The sequence below is a fragment of the Ambystoma mexicanum genome, chromosome 5q (assembly GCF_040938575.1).
Source record: "Ambystoma mexicanum isolate Mex_15411 chromosome 5q, UKY_AmexF1_1, whole genome shotgun sequence".
In the NCBI taxonomy this organism is placed as follows: Eukaryota; Metazoa; Chordata; class Amphibia; order Caudata; family Ambystomatidae; genus Ambystoma; species Ambystoma mexicanum.
In genome coordinates this window covers 521,045,701-521,060,308 of record NC_090933.1, presented here as the reverse complement: position 1 = coordinate 521,060,308, position 14,608 = coordinate 521,045,701, and the positions used below count along the sequence as shown (strand labels likewise).

At 46.4% G+C, this 14,608-nt stretch overlaps 1 protein-coding gene and 1 long non-coding RNA gene across 3 annotated transcripts in view; one reads left to right on the top strand and one right to left on the bottom strand.

Moving 5' to 3' along the window:
* SPIDR (scaffold protein involved in DNA repair) overlaps nucleotides 1–14,608 on the bottom strand; it is a 3,076,965-nt gene that overhangs the window by 1,378,811 nt on the left and 1,683,546 nt on the right. The window lies entirely within an intron of this gene.
* The window catches only part of LOC138497497 (uncharacterized), a 99,853-nt gene that overhangs the window by 62,332 nt on the left and 22,913 nt on the right, over nucleotides 1–14,608 (top strand). The gene's annotated exons all lie outside the window — the stretch shown is intronic.

Here is a 14,608-nt window from a genome sequence, read left to right as displayed (position 1 = left end):
CAGCAATGATAATCATACAAGGTTCTAATTTTCAAAGAAATGAAATAAAAACAACATTGTGCTTCGCCATATAGCATTGCCACTGTCAGGTCATTCATAAAACACTGCGGACAGTGCAGCCAGTGTAAGGGTCTGACAACCGGCAACAGTAAATGTGGTAACTGAGAGACCCTAAAACTGGAGGCAACAGGGCATGTGCCCCTTATCCCAAGTTATAAACAGGTCTCTGGCTTAACTGAAAGCGTGAATTTCTCAACTGCACAGGTGAATAGCAAGTCACTGTAAAAGAAATATGGAAGAACGTGAATAACACTGTTGCAGCAGCTGAGATACAGAAGAGTAGCTGCAAGTACCGCAAAGTAACAAAGCTACAAATCTCAGAATGCAAGCTGGGCAATTATGGGAATACTGAGCGTGACACCGGAGACAGTGGCCCAACTCCCATTAATGGCCCTGGCACAGGCCCATTCAGTAGCTTGGGAAAGAGGACTACCTTAAGAAATCAGGCCTGATTATCAACCAAAGGAGCAGCCATGGAGGAGTGGATGCTTGAGATTTGCCATTGTGTCTGGAGAAGAAATGTGGTCTGGGGTGGCGTTGAACCCAGGTGTAGCAGATCAGCTCTACACATAAACTGTTGAGTTTTCCTTGCATATGGGCTACCGAAATTGATTATAGTGTGAACCCCTAGACCACTTTTGGTATATGTGTTCCACATCTGTGTTCTTCCTTATAATTGTTTGCTTTAGAACACTTTCTTAGTACTGTTTAGAATTGTTATGGTTATAGGTTAATTGTTATGGTTAGAGGTTGATCAATGTCCTTGGAGCGCCTGGCAGTAGGAGCTGCGCTCTGCTGGTCCTAAAAATGAAGCTTCTACTTACCTCAATTTTGGCCATCCTGTCACTAGCAACGAGTTGGTCCTTGAAGGGGGTGGACTGAAGAACCTGTGGGGGACACCCTCTCCCCGGTGCGCGTACCGGTGAAGGTGCGGCTAATGCGGCAGACTGTGTACTAGTGCCGTGAAGTGGGCACATCTCGAGTCCGCTGTTGTGGTCCGGCTCCTCAGTCCAATTGGGGATGACTGCAACATCCCAGAGGGGCCTTGTTCCAACTTTATACTCTTTGCACGCAAGCCTTGCACACCTGGGGAAGACATTGTGCTCTCTGGCTTGAGAAAAGGACCCTTCACCAGAGGCCTACGTCCTCGTCGGTCCGCCCTTAGCAACAAGACGCATTGCTGCTCTTGCAAGAGGCGGTGTCCCTTGACAACGGATCATGTCTCGGGACACACTTTCGGCACGCAGACATTCCATGCAAGATCTGAAGCAGGTCAAGATGGAGCTGTGCAACCTGACGAACGAGTAGCACTCCGTAGCACTGGAGCACCAGGGGCAATTGAGCAAGGCACATCTATGAGTAAATGGGATTTTTTTTTTTATGTAAATTCTGAAGTTTGCAGATTATTGGTGTGCCATCTGTAGAATTGTAGCATGTGCCACCAGGGTCCACATTTGTCTACCTTGATTTGGCCAACATATCCCTGATCATTTTGGTGTCTTATGGCTGTGAAAAAATTCCATGAACACTACGAGCCCAGACAAAATGGGACTTTTGAATGCCATAAACACTTTCAGAGGTACCAGGCACCTTAAGAAACAATTGAAGGATATGTGGCAGTGCTACGAACATTGAGCCATACTTGTGAGTTTGGTTCTGTGACATATTGGCTGATGGCCGCAAGGATAGCTCAGAGGCAACGCGTTTGTCTTGCAAGCATGACAACGCATAGCAACACAGGTTCAAATCCCGGCTCGTGCTTAGAAACTGATCCCCGGTATTAAGCCCTTTATAAAAGAACAATTACAATTATAATCAGAGATCAACTTGTGAGGTGTACCATTAGTGTTACGGTACAGGAGAAGCTACTAGCCAAGGATCGTTCCTTGGAACAGGGGGTGGAGTTGGTCAGAAGTATGGAGCAGACAGCCCTCTCTAGGAAAAATATGAGAGTTGAGAAACAGAACAATGAAGTGTGCACCATTAGGAACAAGAGAGTGAATGAAGAGAGCAAAGCAGCAAAGTGTTTCAAATGCGGCAGCCTAAGTTAGGCATTTATCATCCAGCCTGTTCTGTTCAGCCCGGAATGCGAATTGCATAAAATGCAAGCGCAGGGGGCATCATTTTGCCTGCATCTGCAAGAATGGGGCAATAAACGCAGTGGAGCAAGTGATGATTAGGCCGGAGCAAGAACTGTCTCAAATGACACAATCAACCATTTCTGAGGTGGGTGCCTGGCACGTATTTGAGATCTCTGCTGTCGATGGGGACAATAAAAGCCCATTGGATGATTTTGTAATTAATGGCAACAGGTTAACCATGAAGGTAGACAGTTCCTCCCCATGGACAATCAGCTTAGGGGAGACGTTCATAAATATTTTTGGAGGAGATGTTCTGGATCTTCGAGCATGACATTCAAAGATATGGTTATGGGGAATTTGAAATCGACATACTGGGCAAATTCTGGGCCAACGCAGAGTACAAGGGCAGGAAATGTTCTGCCAAATTTTTTTGTGGCAAATAAACGGTCTTCTCTTTTGGGGTGGGACGAACAAGTCAGTCTGGGAATTCACATACAGGTTAATCGGGAGCAGCCAGTAGTCATAGCGGAACTGCAGGACAGGTGGGCAAGAGAATTCCCTGTCATGTTTTCCGAGGACTTGGGAAGGCTTAAGGATTTTGAACACCTCATAAGAGTCAAGAATAATGCCTCTCCCGTAGTCCACACAGTGCGCCTGGTATCTCACAAATTTGCGGGAGCAGCTGAGGAAAGAACTTGATGTGCGTCTGTAGAAAGGCATAATTCAAAGGGTAGAAGGTACGAAGTGTTTGCCTCCTGTGGTTTTAGTAGCAAAAAGCAATTGGAATTTAAGACATTGTGTAGCCCTCAGGGATCTTAATAGAAACATATTGGTGGATAGGCACCCATTGCCCATCATCTTGGAGGTGTTGGCCATGTGGGTGAGCGGGGAGGGTCTGGAAAAGAGGTTTGAGCCTTACTTTGAGGTTAAGGAGGAATTGTCCTTGTTGGGAATGAAGCTTAGCAGAGGAACAAAGCTTATTCCTCCAGAGAGTATCAGAGGGAGGTTAGTAGACAGCTCACCAGGGTCATTTGAGTGTGAATGATAGGAAAAGAAGGTTACATCAAAGTAACTGGTGGTCAATGATGGACAGCTGTGTTGAGAAGAGAATAAGAGATTTTGTACAGTGTATTAAGAGTGTCAAGAGCAAAGTGGTTAGTGAAACGCCCCTCATACCTGTCAAAATTCAGGCCAGTCCTAGATAAAATCTGGCGGTGGATGTTGTGGGCTCAATTCAAGGTTTGGGGATTACTATAAGTATGTATCTGTTTTGGTGGATTACCACTCTACATGGATTGAATGTAGAGTAGTGAGGGAAGCTACCACAGTGGAATTAATCACGTTTTTTTGAGGACGTATTTTTCAGAGAAGGTTCTCACATGTTTTTGATGACTGACAATGGTGTTCAGTTTTGTTCTGAAGTAATGAACACATTTTTGGAGGAATATTTCATTTCACACGTGCACACTGCATTGTACCATCCCAGGGCCAATGGCGTAGTGTAGCGTGTTAATAGATTTTTAAAAGGGGGAATGCAGCTGATGTTGAGATCCGGGCTGCCCTAGCGTATTATTTTGAGGCATACGGTATGGGAATATTGTCCATCTCCTCATTTGGTGACCAAGATATTCCTTTTTGTGTCTTTGAAAGGTCGAGAGCTGGATACGAAGTTGTGTCCTGAATGGATGGGTTCAGCAGTGCCTGTATTTGTGGATCGGGAGGAAATTCGGAAGGTGGTGGAACAAGGACAGCAGCATTACAAGAGGTTGTTTGATGATTGCCATGGTGTAAAGGATCGTGTTTGGGCAGTGGGAGATTTGGTGTTAGTGAAAAATCCCATTGGGATTTGAGTGGGTCTCAAATGTATAGAGAGCAAGTTTCTAGGTCCCAAGAGGATCACAGCAGTGAGAAATTGAGTGCTCAATGCTGAAGGTGGTGAAGTCTGGTCAATGGGAAGTTAGCCCCCTCTAAGGAGAATGTTGCAGTGGGTGGTGGCAATCTGTCAGAACATAGGAGAAATGCTGGAGTGAGTGTGGCTAATGGTGTGGTGGCGTAGGAGGGTACTGATGTCAGAATGAATATGAGAATCAAGAAGGTGCCTGCTCGTTTCAAAGATTTTGTGTAAAGTCTTGTAGCTTAAATTCTCCTCTTACATTATAGACCAATGTATAAAAGTCTTATATTCTTTTGTGTAATTCATTAATTCTGCATTGTTTTCTTTTTACAACTGGAAACTGCTATATATATATATATAAACAAAGGAAAAGTAATTGCACTTCTCCACACTGGGACAGCACTCAATGCGGTCAAGACGCCAGTATAAAACTCCAAGAAAGTAAGTCAATCCGCCATTCGCCAAAGTTCTTATACCATATCCAGTTGTATTCAAGGCATTACAACCTATGACGCGTTTTGCAACGCTCCCGTTGCTTGCTCACATATAAAAACCAATATATATATATATATATATATATATATATATATATATATATATATATATATACACACATATACAAACTTTTATCAAACCGACTAAACGGCGTAATGTTGAGCCGCACTCCCGGAATGGGATTCTGCTTTCAGGTTCCAAACTTGCATACCACAGAATGCACCGCAGTCCAAATCGGTTAAAATCTCCTTTATTCAAAAATGTAGTTTTAAAAATTTGCATGGAAACTTCCAACCCTCGCCCAGCCTGACGAAAGTCCTCCATAGATGACCCGTTTTGCTACAGCTTGTAGCTTGGTCACATATATATACCCAAAAAAGGTAGCAGGCTCCCCACTTTGAGAGTCCACAGCCATCGCTTTTTGCTCACTGTACTTTTCACAAAGGAGGAATATCTATTTGCATATCAGTCTTTGTCCCACCCACAAGCGCAGTCCAGCACCGAAATGCCAGGCAAACCTCCTTTGAACAAGAGTACCAACAGCAACCCCATACACGTGGTTCAGCCTTGTTGGGCCTCATCAGTCAAGTGGAGCTGTGCCTCTCTGAGTACAGTGAGCAAGGGGTACCCCCCCCCCTCTCTCTCATGGTTGTAATGTTTTCTCTCCGTTTATCTTACCTGTCTAACCCGGTTTCATTAATAATTAGCATTTGGGGCAGGGGGCGCAACCAATCAGTCAGTTTCCGGGGATCGCTGGCTGAAACCTTTAATCTCAGATTCTCCACGGAACCTGCAGGCTGCCTCCCCCACTGCGGGTCACCAACTCTGTTCAAATCGCCCCGCGCCCCACCCCAGAATCTTTTTTTTTGTTTTTTAAATATCCCAACCCCCCTCCCATCCCCACTTACCTGATTGCGGTAGTCGCAGCCCAGTGCCGCCGCTTCCGTTTTCCAGCCGCCATGCTCATAGCTTACGGAGCCCTACCTTCTATAGCCATGGTGTCCATTTTCGTTCCGCTCAATGAATGAAAATACTTTTTTTAGCACCCTGGGTTACCGCTTTGGTAACCCAAGGGGTGCTAATTGCGTTAACACCCCGTTCCAAGGGCTTCAACGGATTGGTAATGGACCGTTAACTTGGGCTGCTAGGCCGTTACCACCATTCCAGCGCTTGAAATGGGGTGTTAACACCACATTATTGAGGGAAAGATGTGTTGGGTTCTGTGTTCCACATCTGTGTTCTTTCTTAGAATTGTTTGCTTTATAACCCTTTCTTAGTGCTGTTTAAAATGGTTTTGGTTAGAAGTTGAGCAATGTCCTTGGAGCACCTGGCAGCAGGAGCTGCGTTCTGCAGCTCATACCAAAGGGCCTCACTACAACCTTGCGGTATCCTGGCGGTAGAGCCGCCAGGATATCGGCAAAGGTTGTTACCATTTCCGGCACCTGATCTGGCGGCATTGCCGCCAGATTACGGGTGCCGGCGGAGCGGTGTAAATCCCCATTCATGGAGTCCCATATGAGGAGATTTGCCGTCATTACCGCCACCAGCGTTACGAGGACTGTTTTGGCCAGCAGGGCACCTGGCTAACCTCCAGTATTTAGCTGGAGGTGACACAGGTGGCCCCACCAGCACCCAATAGTCGGGCGGTCCAGTAAAGTGCTAGTATCCGTTTACTGGAACTCCCGATTTAGAATGAAGCCTAAAGCTAGCTTACCTCCACTTTGGCCATCCTTTCGCTACATTAATATAGCGCTTTGAAGCAGGAGGAATGTTTGCTAGTGGAGCTATATGATCACGTGATACTGTCATCAGCAAATCAGCAATCAGATGCTGGGGCATTAATCATGAAAACCTCCTGTGTTGCATTAGCTGCATTTTATTGTTTTGAGAGGATACAGCGCGCTATCGCACTGGTATTGCCAGTGGCTGTAACAAGGGCTTTTTTGGCCAGTAGGGTGCCTGGCTTACCTCCAGCATTTAGCTGGAGGTGGCCCAGGTGCCCCACCGGCACTCCCATAGTCGGGCGGTCTGGTAAAGTGATGGTACCCTCGGATACCGGCACTTTTTTACTGGACCACCCGACTTGGAATGAGGCCCAAAGCTTCTACTTTCTCCACTTTGGCCATCCTTTCACAGCGCTTTGAAGCAGAAGAATGTTTTGCTAGTGGAGCTATACGAGTGTTAGGTAAGAATTGGTGTAGTAACACTGTGTGAGACTACACAACACTTATATGCTTGGTATTAGGTAACGCCCCTTTTGGTATGGGTCTGTACTACACAAGTTGGTAGTGTTACTGAGCAGCCAGGCCTATCTCAAGAGGGGTAAATGTGAGCTGTAGAGCTGTAGTAATGAAATTTCCAAATACAAGTATCCAAGTTACACTCAAGGTTTCAGTTATAGTTATTTATTTAACATCAATTTTTAAATAAGCTTTCTTTAAAAAGGGCAAGATATTTAACAATCAAATTATACTTTCAAATACTTTTCCAGAATCAGCACAAGTTAGTGGATACTCTTTAGATATGCTTTTTACACTCTTCCTACACCCGGAGGTGACTTCATTCACAAGGACAATAATGGCATTTATATATCACTAGTTATACTTTGCAGATTATGGCATTGCAGAAAGGAAAGGTTAAAGGAAGGAAACAAAGGTTAAACAGGTTCTCAATATATGTGAGGACAACTAAATCTGCCAATGAAATCTAGTCAAGCCATTCCCAGCAATAACAGTCTAAAACAAGTTACCATCTATGAGGGAAAGAAATATCAAAGTCAATGGTCTAGAAGAATCTGCAGGGAGCCAGGGACAGCCAACGTCAATTGGAGCAAAGTCTATGGAGCTGAGGCACATCTTGGCTAATAAAGGTCTTGCACAAAGTTAGAGAGTTTTGTAGAAATCACTTGTATGGTCACAAGCTGTTAAGCCTGTGAAAAGCAGGAGTTGGAATCAACTCTAAGGTAAGCCACTGCAAGTCTCAACTGAGAAAAGCACAGCTCAAAAAGACACTGAGGTGTGCCCAAAGTCTAAACAGTACCTCTGGTTTGAAGAACAGTGGTCCAGCTGGATTTTATCATGTTGCAGCAGTGCAGACCCTGGGTTCCTGAGCCTCAGTCATGGGACGAGAGGGAGGATGTCTGGAGGGCTCCTGCAGCGGCAGTTTGAAGATAGTCGGCAGCTATGGGCTTTTTGCAGATCAGCGGCACTTCACGGTTTCAGCGCTCAGTAAACTGCACCACAGCGGATCTCGGATACCGGTTGGGCTTCCTTCACTCCTTCGGTCTTGCACTCTGGTGAGCTCTGCTCGTTCTGTTCTGGAGGGTCCTTAAGAGACTCCTGCAGCTTCTGGCCAGATTTCAGACGTTGCACTTGACTATGAATTTTATGGATTTCTCGACCCCTGGCACTTGTTCTTGCAGCAGCGAAAAAGTCCAGCCAATCAGGGAAGATGATCCAGTGGAGTTTGCCTCGGGGTTAGTTGGTCCCACTAACCCAAGGGACAAAGTCGTTCCTTGCAGAGCTTCTCTTGTTGATCAGAAAAAGGAGTTTTATCACAGCAGCAGGGCATCACCGGACAATTCAAAGGTCCAGGAGGATGCAGCAAGTTTTGTTCATAGTTTCTTCGTCGGGTCTTTCTCCCAGTGGTTCGACTCGGCTTCTAGTCCCAAAACCCTTGCCTTTCAATCAACTTTATGCACAGCCTAAACCGTCAATCACATAGCAGGGTGGCTGTCCTGAAAGGACATCAGCCAGCCAATCAGGGCTGGTTGCATTCAGGCATTCCTAGAGACAAAGGAGAGGGGAGTTTTGGGAACCTCCTTCACACCTGCCTTTCCAGACACACTGGAGCCAGAGGCGGGCTTCAGGGCTGAAGCCAGCCAAAGGTAAAATGAAGGCACAACTCTGTGTGATGCACAGAGTAAAACCCAAGAAAGACCTCACAAACAGAACATGGTGAAAAAGGAAGACAGGGGCCATTTTGACAAAATTGTCACCCTTTGTTGCTGTACTGCAGCTGAAGGTTCAGCCTGCGGTAGAAAAGCACAATGGTAGGAACATTAAACCACTGCCACCAGCCATTTAAAGTAGTGAGGGTAACATAAAAATGTTGTATGAGAATTTAGGATAAGGGGCTACTAGTTATCCCCCTTCCCCCAGCACTGAACGTAAGTGCTGGTCCCACAAAGAGAAAAGGTAAGTAAAGTCAATTTCACTTCGCTGTTCGTGGGAACAGTAGTTCACAAAAGAAAAATGGTATTTAAACCTTATGAGAAATCTAAAGGATTTGGTGCTGTGTGTCACCATACAAAAAGTTAGTATATCAGACTCCAAAAACAGAGGAAACATAATCCAAATCAGGTCAAAATACATGAGAGTGAGAAAAAGGTCTCACTCACTCCAGGGTTAAAAATAAAAAGTACTAAAGTCTAGCAAAAGAGCTGTGGGTCTCTAAGGTTGAAGTAAATTAGCACAGAAATGAGAATTCTCCCTAACAACGATCACGTGACACTGTCATCAGCAAATCAGCAATCAGATGCCAGGGCAGTGATCATGAAAACTTCCTGTGTCGCATTAGCTGCAGTTTATTGTTTTGAGAGGATACAGCGCGCTATCGCACTGGCCTTATCTTGGTTAGCTTCATGACAGCAGTCAGAGTCACAAGCCCCGTCTATATGCGTATTTGAAAAGGCAGGGGATTCTCTGTTTTCCTGTGGTAAGCCACGATCCTGTACAAAAGCATGATCACAGCACTTTTCTTTTTATTTTGGAAACGCTGCGTGCAGTAGGCAACCAAGAAAAATCACGAGCAGCGCTTCCTGATTTCTGTCTGCACGAACTGCTCGCGAGAGATATCCAGCAGAACGTGTACCATGTTTGACTGCGCTCTTTTTTAGTGTGCGACGCGTAAGTGTTCCGGTAAGCATTGCGCAGAGTGGGGGTAGAGGCCATCTGAACACGTGATGATGAAACATCTGCTGACCTCTGGGACACAGAGCATGTCCTGTACTCATTCACCTCGTGGGGTTTTTCCCTGTTCTTTCCCTGTCGTGCCCAAAGGATGCAGCCCTCAACGCCAGTGACAGGTCCGCGTTTGCTCTTTCAGGGCTTGGCCGGAGGCCAACCCACAAAACAATTACTGGTTTCAGCTTTTTTTTCCCCCTCCGAGCATAAAGCAAACACGCTAAAGAAACATTCACCCGCCCCGTTCGGGAAGGCTGCCGTCAGTCATGAACTCACAGGAAACACGACCCAGCGCGTCCTACCTGAAATCCCAGAGCAGCGAGTGCACCTGCCGACCAATTAAAAGCCCTGGAACCAGGAAGCCATGCGCTTCAGAGGCACACCCAGAGCCCAACCCTTCGCTGCCATTTGAATAGCACCGCTCACCAATGTACGTCATGTCCGGGCTTTTGACATTCCATCCATTTTACAAGCTGGAAGAGAGCCAGATGTGTTTCTCGTGGGTCCAGAGTGAACATTCAGAAGCCACACAATGACAAACTACCCAGCCAACATGTGAGGAAACTAAAATCTCACACTCACACAGCGTCTTATAAACTATTTTTCAGACACCTGAAACCACACGGTAGCATCCAGGAAAGGAAATATTTCCCACTACCTGGTAAAAACAGGCAGTATTTAAAATACCTCCTATTTTTACTGTTACCGCAGGCCCACAGTAAGGTTAAAAGAGGGACTCTCCCACAGGTGAACAGGGAAGTCAATTCACCAAATGTCTAGTGCCAACAGTACTAACATCCTGCAAGCAAGAACATCATCGGGAACGGCATTTATTTATTTTAGTTATTTACTGGAGTTTAATAATTCCCCACATGCGAGGCTGCTTCAGAGCGTCATTGCATTATCTTTGACCCAGACGATGTCACAAAAGGGAGGGGGGAGGGTGGGACATGCCCTTTGTCTCTAACAGAAAGTGACACAATAAGTTACAATTAGTACACAATAAATAAAATAAATAACTATTAATGCATTTTAGTTACCAACCATATATTAACTAGGGTGCCTCTTGGGATGCCATGAGTGCACCTACTCGTAGGCCAGTTACTGTCATCCGCTGCATATTATAGCTACACATGCTACACCTAATCATATATATGGTACCGACTCACATGGCGCTATCATGGCTCTCATTTTCTGTTCTGTCCCCAGGCCGAGCGAAAATGGAAGATTTCCTTTTTGGTGGAGGAGAGCCTATTAAATTTCATAGGAAAGCCTGGCGTGTAAGTGAACGTTTTCCATGGCTGGTGACACCCGCCAAAAGCATGCGAGTTGAGAGGGGTGCGTGACCCTGCCAAAGAGGTATAGGGTCCTCTTTCAACCTGGGGCAGGAAGCCTACCAGGGTGCTTGGCAGAGCCAGTCCTGTCCCAGAGGCATGGAGAGGGTTTTGGGGGGCCTTAGTCTCGGTTACCTGTGCCTGGCTGCAACTGTCAAGTACCACTGAAGACTGAACACACAGACAGACTAAGACAGAAGCACTTAGACGACTCATCCATAGCATACTGGCCTGTACCGCACCGAAAATTCAAGCAGACAAATTCACATAGTAAATAGAAGGGAAATAGGACACCACAACTCCTGCTCCGACACCCAAGGAGGAGAATAGACACTAACTCGCTTCTAAGTAGCCCGCCTACTGTGGAGCCTGAACCCCTTCCCACTTAGCAGGACTCTCGTAGCTGGGAGTTACCTCAATCTCTTCATGCTGCATGGTGAGACGTGGTTTATTGGGAGGCCCGGACCTCTTCACGACTCTGCGGGGCACTCAGACTTAGGTGTGGCATACGCACTTGTCCGCTGGAGGCTGAAGCAGGGCTTACTGGGGGACCAGTATTACTCCCCACCATGCAGGCCCCCCAAATCTAGGCATTCAGCCATACTGTTAAGATTAGCTGCAAACATATAACCCACTAACCAAAAAACTCGAACTCTCTGCATACGTAGCTCACATAACCACCTCTCGCACCGCAAGCCGCACGCACTTCACCACACCGCAAAAACACATAAGCCGCACCAACAGCACACGAGGACTGACACTGCTCCGATACCGGCACCAAAGCTCAGCACACGGTGTATACCGAGATGAAGCCGCCAAGCTCTCACTATCCTACTCCCCTTCACCCTACTAAGCCATCCCGCCTTCTCGTTTTCAGATCCGCCAGAGCGCCTGGGGACCAACTCCGTTGGTGATGGTGCGCGGTACAAATACCTTTAACATTTAACCACTTGCTATCGCCCCATACATGCCGTGCCCTGTTCTCTTTCCCCTGTCCCAGGACTATGGAACCCAGATGTCCTTGTGGTGGAAAGGCGAGCGTGTAACCCATCAACGAGCAAACCAGTGGTGAACCAGCAGGGCTGAGGAGCAGTAACAGCTGCAGACCAGCAACCAGGAAGTTCAGGACCATGAACATAAAAACTTTGAGATAGACTGTTTGTCGCAGGCCACCATTGCCGAACTCCAGCAGACCTGCCTTTAAGGGAGCATGGCCTAAGAGGACCTTTAAAGCCTCACACGGAAGGAAACGAACAACATAACGACTGGCCTGGGGAACCGGGTGGGCACCAGGACCGATGGGAGGGGGAGTATAAAGGGACAAACAGGAAACCGGGCATGGGTTGTTCGGATGAGGTTAAGTGAGGAGAAAGTGAGCCAAAAGACCAGGCGTAGGAAGGATGGTGCAATTGTGCATGGAGAAAGATTAGAGCGAACATGTGCAAGGTGAGGTGTCTGTTGGGGAGAGAAAGTGGTACTTGGGTATGAGATTGTGGGAAAGGTGAGTGAGTGGGAGTGTAGGGGAGTTAGTGAAGCTGAGTGAGAAAGGTGATGAGAAAGTGAAGAGGATGAATGTGGAAGTAAGAGGTGTAGTGTAGAGTAAACAAGAGGGAGTGGTCGGAGGGGAGAGTAGCAGATAGGGCAGTAGTATAGTGGAGAATAGTATAGAGTGAAGGAGAGAAGCAGATAGAGCAGTAGTATAGTGGAGAGTAGTATAGAGTGAGGGAGAGAAGCAGATAGGGCAGTAGTATAGTGGAGAGTAGTATAGAGTGAGGGAGAGAAGCAGATAGGGCAGTAGTATAGTGGAGAGTAGTAAAGAGTGAGGGAGAGAAGCAGTAGATGGAAGAACACCAGAGGGCTAGAGAGAGCGAGAGAAAGGAGAGTGGGAGGAAGAGAAGGGAGGAGATTCGAAGGAAGTGAAAGGAAGAAGAAAACATCAGGGCGAGAAGTACAAGAGCGTGAGAAATAAAGAGCAAGTGGGACTGGATGACTGAAATGCATCACTTCTTGAGATCTTTTCTTCTTGTGGGACCACAGGTTAAGATCCTCCTAGATATTCTCAGAGGGAGCCAGAGAGATAAAGTGATTGGATTTAGATTGTCTCGATTAGCCAGCCAGTTCCTGGATAGGAGGGGTTACCGATCTCTAGAGATCACGCTGGGACTCAGGGATGCTTGGGCTAGGGAGGGAAAAGCCTGTGGGCGGCGAGAGAGAGAGAGAGAGAGGGATGGTCCTATGCGAGATAATATTTGAACATTTTAATTAAAATTCTTGAACCCACAAGAGTTGGTGTATTTTTGAAGCCATATTTGACAGTGTGCAAACTGCAGCCTCAATGCCAAAGTACTGCCCTCATATGCCAGCGTTAAGCCTCATATGCCACATTTAGCTCTCATGTGTAAAATACAGATTCACATATCCAGATACTGCCATCACATGCTAAGTTCAGTTTCAAATGCCTAAATACTGACATCTAATTCCAGGTAAAGCTGCGCATGCCCTATTTAATTATCATAAATAAGTAACAGCTTTACATGTCTAGGTTTGATACAATATGACAAGTACACCCTAAAATGCCCAAGCATTGTCCTCTTGCGTCAGGTAAAGCCTTTTATGCCATAAACTAAGCATATGTAAGGTAAGCGGACATGTCCATTTGCCACCCTTCCTTTCACAAGTACAGCCTTAAATCCAAAAGTACTGCAATCTTATCCCAGGGAAAACCTCATATGAGAGGTATAGTACATCGTCGGCCCATTTGTAACCTCTTTTGCCCAGGTAGAGTCTTGCCTTACTACCCTTCCTCCTTACCTTATGGGGCCTCCTGTGATCTTTTGTTCACAGGAGCTGGGAAGGCAGGTTGCCAGATCCTACTGCATCATAACGCGAAGGCTCCCTCAACTGGGAACAGAGAGGATGAACTCCTCTCCCCAGTGCCTCGATCGATTGTTGATGGAAAGGCCACGCGGAGCCATGCACAGGAATGGGGGAACAAAGCAGTGCTGCTTCTCCTCTAATCTCTTCTCTTTGAACCCACACCAGGTCTACGTCTTGTTGGTGATGCAGAGAGGCTGGGAAGAGTTCCCACTCCTTGTCCCTTCCTAGTCCCCTCAATTGTAAACAGAAAGTTGCTATGGGGCTAAGGGAGCGGCAACAGATGTGGCAAATACAGAGAGAAAACAGGACTTCTTGAGAGCCTTTCTTGCGATCTGCCACTGGCACATTATGTGATGTGTGTGGTTGCGTAGGTAGTGCCAGAAGGAAGGAATTGGGAGCCATCAAATGCATGCAGGTAACTAATCACTGCCTATACCAGTCACCAAATGCTACTTGTTCTGATCATGAGTACTACCCCACACCTGGTAAAGCTAATCAGACAATGCGTAATGATATCACCAGAGAGTTCTAGTACCAGGACTGGCTCAGTCTAGGAGAAGAGCGTCCGTGTTCATAACCTGATCTTGTTTTGCCAACGGGTACCGAGACATTGGTGGTACTGGAGTCCTGGACTCAACGACTCCCAGCACAAAGTCATAATAGTCTTCACACAAAATACTCAACAGGCTTTAAATTTCTGTTGCATCATGTGATGCACCTATCAGATTAAATCTCATGACATCCGGAAGAAAACTAGCTGCCAGGGAATGTTTAGAATTATGTGGGCTCAATCCCACCGCTTCTCTTTCACTACCCGCCTTTCCAGGCAATTTCAAAACAAAAAGGTGCTATAATTATTGATAGATAATACAATAAATTCTAAGAGCCTCTCTCTGATACCAT